We start from the raw sequence: 8103 nt of genomic DNA, 5'->3' as shown, positions 1-8103 counted from the left end.
TAGCACCTTTAAGCCCAACAAAAATTTATTCAGGGGACTTCAAAATAGCTGTTTTATTGCAAAAGGTTTTCAGAAACAGTAGAATGGCAGATTGATAAATTACAAGTTATCACAACACTCTGGACCATATTCTCAACTTTTTACCCATTGAGAAACCCCCAAAACATTCTTCAGACTTTGAGAAACCCTAGAAGTGGCATAATCCAGCCGAATAAGGGTGGGACAGATAGCCATGCAGGCACCCATCAGGAACCCCTCCTCTTCCCACCCCCTCCAGGCACATCATTGGCCATTTGGGGAAGGGGTTGGGTCAACATGACCAAATATGGTCAATAAATGCTTAACAGATTAAATATATATTTTCAAATCAATTAACTCCCACCCATTTGGGAAACCCTTCCAAGGTTGTCAATAAACCCCAGGATTTCACAAAACTCTGGTTGAGAAAGTCTGCTCTGGACAATGGAACCCCCAGGGCTGAACAGAGATATTGGTTTCTTATCTCACCACACATGCTGACCTCATTCAGTTCTTGCATCTGTTATTCACAGATCTCACAAGCCACCTTAATCCAATATTAGCAATATCTATTGATCAGTTACTTATGAATCTTGACTCTAATTAGCTCTTCTATGCAACCTGCTCTCTACTTCTTTGTAATGGTTGGTGACTTTCAATAAACATGAGGAAGTATGCATTTACATGCAAACTCAAACCCAGAATAACACTTTGTCAGTCTTAAAGGTGTCACTAGACTCAAACTCAGACCAATACTGCTACCCCCTGATGTGGATTCCAGCATGAGCTTTCAAAGTTCCCTTTACAGGAAAACTTGCATGCTTGCTTTCTAGAAATAGATTCTGGAATAAATCCATTCAGTTTGACCATCATTTTTCAATAGCCTTGACAAGCAATTGCCTGCCAAGAAGTTTTTTATTAATTTAATTCATTTAGAACCCTGCCTTTCTTCCCAGTGGAGACTCAGAGTAACTTACAATATTCTACTCTTACAGCTTATTCTCACAACAACTTTGCAAGGTATTTTAGACTGAGACAGTGTGAGTTGCCCAAGGTCACCTAATGAACTTCCATGGCACAAGTGAGGATTCATACCTGGGTCTTCCAGAGCCTCTTAACCTCTACATCACAATGGCTCTCAAAATATCCAGGAATGAGCCAGGCTGGTTAGTCTCAGTTACAAGCCTGCACTGCAGGGTCTGCTTTGTTCAGACCTAGCCATTAGAGCCCATACTAGGTGCTAGCTCACCTGTTGCCTTTTTCCTCACCAACATCAACCTTTTGGTATTAGGCCAATGAAAAGAAGAAGAAATAGTTTTTTATACCCCATTTTCTACTTAACAGACACCCTGCGGAAGTTATTGGGACAGAGAGCTCTAATAAAACTGTGAGAACAGCTCTAAGAGAACTTTGTCTAGACTAAGGCCACCCAGATGGCTTCATGTGGAGGAATGGGGAATCAAACCCAGTTCTTCAGATTAGAGGCTGCCCCTCTTAACCACTATACCAAGCTTTCTCTCTTGCTGGTATCCTGGCCAGGTCTTGGCCACAGCGCCTCTTCAGTGTTAGGAATGCAGCCGCCGGATGTGATGACACAGGCTGTACCGAGAGATTTTTCACGTATGGATGGCAGTTTGATGATCACAGTGAATTTCACTCACAAGATATTAAAGCATTCATCAGCACTGCAAAAAGTACTTGCAATAGTGTGAAATAATGTGCCAAATAAAACAGGTACAGCAGTTAGGCAAGGTGAGACCCAGTGCAAATATATTAATCTCCATAAAATATGGGGAAGGCAGGGGTAATGTCCTTAAGCAAAAGCCCCATAAAACTTTTTTATTATTATTAAAGCAAACAAAATGACACAAAATAACATGGAAAGGTTTTACCTCTTCCAGAACTTTGTCAAACTGGTTGGTTGGTAAGAAAGTTTCAGGCCATGATCTTTTCATGGCCAGAATATCAGATGGTTTTAAACAGATGAAATAGTGCTGTTTACTCTATTTCTTTATAGTGTTTTCTGGACACTCAGAAGACAACATTCCTGTTCCAGAAGGAAGCTAGAAGGAACTTTCCCCACCTGATTCAAGCAGACCGGCTTCCCCCCGGGCTTAACTGGGCAGAAAGGGCATAGGAAACAGGTGCTTAATGATCTGGGGGAAGAACTCAGGCTGGGAAAGCAGCCCCAGTGTCTGGATGTGAGCAAATGAGAATGTTGAGATGTGAAGTGGCTGGACTTACCGTCACCCATAGGAGCTGGCGCTGGAAAGGTGTGAAGTAATCAAAATGCTATATTTCTGGTGTGCTGCTGACTTTGTCTTGAGCACTGTGGAAGAAGGAGGATGTGGCTGCCGGGGCTGCACAGTCTCCTAGACATCATACAGAACTTGCAGGTCCCTTTACACTTTAAAGGGTGAGAGCAAAGGCGCTGCTGGAATATGCACATATCTACCAAAGACAATTCTGAAGGCAAGTAGGTTCTTCTCTAACAAAGTATGTTTCTCTTGTGCCAGATGTTCTAATCCAGGACCCCCAACCTTGGTGAGTCTGTGGGCAGTTTTGGAAGGAGGCAGGGGGGTGGGGAGAAGAACCTCAGCAGAGTATAACACCATAGAGTCCATCCTCCAAAGCAGCCATTTTCTTGAATGGATCCCTGTTGTATGGAGATTGGTTACATTTCTGGGAGACTGCCAGGCCCTATCTGCGAGCTAAAAATACAAAATTGGGTACCCAGTGTATTGCAGTTGTACAAAAGAAGAAAACCCATTGTGTAGTAGTACACAGTGAGTTTTCTTCTTTCGCCATCTGGAGGTTAGCAATGGTGTGGTTCACAACTACTGATGATCCTGATTTGGGCAGCTATAGGGAGTGTTGATACCTTAAATGGAGCATGCATGTTCCCTACATTACCCCAGAATCCATCTTGGTTGTCTGTGTTTTGACAGACCAATGAATGGGACGGTGTATATTTGAAAAGTGCTGGGATAAAGGGATTTCTATTTTAGACCAAATATTCCACTCATATGTTTTTTTTCCCCCTTGTCTCTATTATAATCTTACCCTGTAATTTGGACAAATTGCAAATTCACATTTCTAGGTAAAACGTGAAGCAATTATAGGTATGCATGTACTACTAGTGTATGCTGGAGAGGCAAGAGAGATCTAAAACAGCTGATCTACTTTGTCAGAAATGGGGAGTGATGATATGTTCTTCCTTTTGTTAGGTATTTTAGAGAATGGGAGTCCTTGATACTGTAATTTAGAGGAAAGATTAAAAGCTGAAAATTGATACCTTCATCTTGTGGTGCTCTGATAATGCCGAGAAATGGTCACAAGAGGTCAGTATTGCTCCACAAATGTACCAATGTCCCTGGCAGAAACCCTCTTAGAAAAAGTTGTGCAGTCATATTGGTCCAGGCGAAATCCTCCAAAAGCAAGTAAATACCTTTTGTTAGAGCCAACCAAATTAACACAAAACACTGCAAGCTTTCAAGGTTACCAGAGCTCATCATTAGGCTGGATATTACAAAATTTAACAAGACGGAAGGGTGGCAAACAATTTTTTTTTGTTTTCAGGTCATGCTGTTAAGTCCAATGGCACCATAAAGACTAGTAGCATTTATTTCAATGTGAGTTTTCCTGAGTCCACTTCACCAGGTCGATAGGACCACCCGTCTGATGAAGTGGGCTGCGATTCACAAATGCACATATTGAAATAAATGTCATTAGTCTTTAAAGTGCCCCTGGTTTTTCGGTTTTGTTTTGCTACGGCGGACAAACATGTTAATCATCATGTTGAACAATCATCAGGTTAAGGCCTGGTCTGGCATTAGCTTCTGTGAGATGCAAGCAGGCAATTACACGACACTTATTGCTGGGGTGTTCAGTTACAGCAAGTTCTCTGGGAAGTTGTATTCGGCTCAGGCTTCCTTGTGAGGTGATGGGTTCTCCTTCTTTGGAAGTTTTTAAGCAGAGGCTAGTCATCTGACAGAAATGCTGATTTTATGAACTTAGGCAGGTTTGAGTGGGTGGGCAGGAAGGGATGTGCCAGTGTTTGTCTCTTGTGGTCCTTCCTTGCATACTCAGGGAATTGCTGATCACCACTGTGGGATGGCAGGTGAATTTCCTCCAGGCTGGATTCTGGAGATTTTTGGTGGGGAGATCACTGGGGCATGAAATAGGGTTCACTGTGGGTGGGCAGGTAGTTGTGAGTTCTTGCATTGTGCTAGGGGTTGTACTAGATGACCCTGGAGGTCCCTTCCAACACTATGATTCTATGATCCTCTCTTTATTCTTTCATTGAACCCTATTAGCAAAGTCAAAACACTTTAGTTTGTCACTTGCACCAGAGAGAATGCACACCACAGGAAAAAAAAAACTTGAGAAAATATTCTTTAGCTGATAAGTCCCTGGAAATAGCAGAACCAATAGCCAAATTTCTGGCTACTGTGATACAAAAGGAAAATCAGATATGTAAGAAATAATTCAAGGCCATTGGAATTTACTTTTTATGTAACCCATTATTTATCGAGCATATTATGGAGGAATGCTTCACTGGTTATTATTTATTTCTGCTTTTCTCTCAGTTTTTGTAATTTTATAATTACTTATGTGCAGATGTTTTTTTATATGCCAATGAAGAGTTTTGAATTTGAATTTGAATAGCAGGTAATCAAAAGGTCTGCAGACGTAATCTTTGAAAGTGTCAACAGTGCCCTTTGCTGTCATGTCTGATGTTTGCAGTTATGGCTGGAAACACAGCACACAATAGCCATATAGATTGATTATATATTACATAGCTCAAATAACAAAGAATATATAACTTTCTCAAGTTAAAAAAAGAGATAATTTATTTTGAATGTTGCATGCTAATTCGAAATAGAATCACATTTTCTTCTTGAAGCATTTGGTGATTGCTTTTCCCGACACTATTTTCACCATGTTCAGAACAACCAATGGAGTTTGCCATACAACAAGTTTCAACATCCTTGTAACATAAAGAAGCATCTTTTGGAGTGTCTGAAATGAAGAAGAGTGGACAGAAGCTGTCAACATGGACTTCGATTTCTTGTTATTTTATTTTTATTTATTATTATGCACGGCAGCAGCCATGCTGGGCTGCCACTGGTTCCTGCCACTGGTTTCCCATGTACTAACAGAGGAAGAATTTCCCCAATGCACACTTTGCCTCCCAGAGTTTCAATTTCTGCTGTGTCAATAATCCCTCAAATGTTTTGAAATGGTTCTGTGGTTCTTGGGCTTTCATGAGGTATCACTCTGCTCTGTTGATCATTTCCTCTGAGAATGTGCTGTCCTCAGCAAAGCTAGCAGGGAATTTCTCTGGTGACTCTTCAGTGGAGATGATTTGGTTTCCAGTTTGCTGATGTCATGTCCTGCTAGGATGTGGGTCTTTATGAGAATGCTACAAGTTGTTGACTTCCCACTCATTCAGTTTTCTTGGAACAAACACTGATTATGCGTCGGGGTGGCAGGAGGCTGGGCCAGCACCTGCATGACAGTGGGACGAATCCCTGCTTAAGCATTACGTTGCCACCAGCCTGGCCCCTTCCCAGCCCTGGCCCATTTTAGGGCCTCCAATACCCCATGTTGAGGAGCAGTGGAACCTTCCTGCCCCAGAGGTGTGTGTGCACATGCACAGCTCTGGGGTGTACTGTGTGTGCTGGAGGAATTCTTCCTGTTAGTACTCAGGAAACCAGTGGCAGAAACTGATGGCAGCCCAGCGTGCTACTGCCATGCATAAATCTGTCAAAGTTTTTTTTTGCCCAAACTCTTCCCATCCCCCTTCATCCAATGTTCTGGCTACCCTTGTTCAAACAGCTGAAAGAAGTGTCGGGAAGGAGGGCAAGCGTGTATGACTCCTAACAATTTTGCATGAAATGATCATCTAGTTCCTCTATAAGGAGCATCAGGTGTCTGTGTATTCAGACTACAGCATCCATAGCAGTTCACCTGTGCTCAACCCCTCTAGCCACAGTTGCACTTTACAGTGTTTAGGAGTTCTTTGGTTGACAGGAAGCAGGAATAACTAAGATAATGCCAAATGAAACAAAGCACCTCCTGGTGGAAGATAATAAGAGAAGAGGGGACACACGTGTCTTCCTGGGAAGAGAGTTTGGTTCCATGGCAAAGAAGGCCCTTTCCAAGGTTGCTACCCATCAATTCTTATAAGGTGAGGGCACCTGAAGCATGGCCTCCAAAGATGACCAGAGTGTTTGGGTAGGTTTTTAAGGCAGTTGGTGGGCCCTCAGAAGTGCTGGTCCCAACTGTATGGGGCTTTAAAGGTCGACAACCAGTTCCTTGAATTGTGCCAAGAAACAGACTAGGAGCCATGTATGACAGGCATAAAGTAAAAATTCACATTCCAAATTCCAGAATGGAATTTTTGGAATGCCACATTCAATTTCCGGGTGGCAAAACTAAAAATGCTAGAAAACGTCAAATCATTGTAATGCCTCCATTTTGCAAAACTTGGCGATAAACACACACACACACACACACACACACACACACACATTGTCTTAATGCAAAGCCAAGGCCAGCAATGCAAATATACTACTCATCAGATATACAGCTTGGAAAAAGCAAGGAGAATATTTCCACAATAAATTAAAAGTAAAAATAAGCCAACACAAAACCAAGCGGTTTGTTTTAAATTCCCCAGCAATCAGCCATGATTTTTTTTCAATTCTCTTTTATCTGACTTTTTGTCCAGATCTAATTCCCAAGTCTGAGCATATGATGGATTGGTGTGCCTATCCAAACTAGAAGCTGGAATTCAAACTACAGATTACTTGATTGTTTGTTGGTTTCCTCCACTTTTTAAAAAAGCAAAATCAATCCCAGCAAACTGGAACAGATAAAGTTGAAGAGCGGATTTTTGTGTAATCCAGAAATATCTCTTAATAATTCATTCCTCAGGATCCCCCTTTGCAAGAAACCAGACTTCTAGCAGAAGGCATTCCATAAAAGCCTTAATTTTTCTTTTAATCTTTTTAAATGCCAAGTTAAAAAAAACAGTAATTTCAGACAGATATTTGATGTTTTCTAACTTTGTTTTTAAAAACAAAGATATTTTTATTGCTCTGCAAAGCTAATTAAGAATTTTGAAGTGAAATGAGTACCTTGGTGCTTTTCCATTTAGAGGTATTTAGGAGAAGGCACCAGAGGAGGCAGTAGAGCTGCAGTATAAACAGGAATAGAAGTAGCGGGGAAGGGATGGAGGAGTAAAGAGAAATCCCTTGAAGATATCAGCAAGTCTGTAACCTCATTCTTCATTCTCTCTAATCTTATCCCTTTCCCTTGTGCCTTGCAAATAAACCCTTTAAATTTTACATCGCTTACTCTGCTGACTCATTCTGCTCAAGCTGCTGAATCAGGGGAGCTTAACAGAGGCAGCTGCTGAAGAGCCATTCCCAGTTCCCCGATGTAAGGAGGGTGGCATTGCCTTTTGCAGTTTGATTGATGATGAAGGTATTTGTAATGGCTGGTGTTATTGCTTTCTAAATATATTCTGATCATAAGAGATAGGGATAATATTCAGCAAAATCCAAATGTTCCTCTTGGATACATTGGATATTCAATTGCAAAAAGGCTGCCTATGGGGGGGGGCAGCAGTATTTGTTGGGTTTAACTTTTATATGCCTTAATAATTACAGCAGTAGTGTCAACATGGTCTAGATTCCCCCCTTTTAACTTGTGCCATTGGCATGCATGGCTAATAACGTAGATTTATTTGTAATCAGAAAATCCCTGCTGCATCAGACCATTCAGTCCAGCATCCTCTTTCCTACAACAACTAAACAGAGCCCCCACCCCCACTTTGTAGCTTTGGTTGAATCCTGTCCAGCCCAACTTTCATGGTCTCAAGGTGTTTCATACTTTAACCCAATCCCCTTCATAGTTTGACTTAAAGCTGTGATGTTTTTGCAAAACTCTTGGATTATTCAAGTCAGGCTCAAATTAGATACTGGGTTTATCTACAGAGCAATTGTGAAAGAAATCAACTTGTCATTTTTGTACAAATAGTTTGAAATTTGACTTGGACATCCTGACTGATCCTTG

This window comes from Paroedura picta, chromosome 12, assembly GCF_049243985.1.
Source record: "Paroedura picta isolate Pp20150507F chromosome 12, Ppicta_v3.0, whole genome shotgun sequence".
NCBI lineage: Eukaryota > Metazoa > Chordata > Lepidosauria > Squamata > Gekkonidae > Paroedura > Paroedura picta.
The sequence above is the reverse complement of the archived record's forward strand: the minus strand, read 5'-3'. Positions refer to the sequence as shown.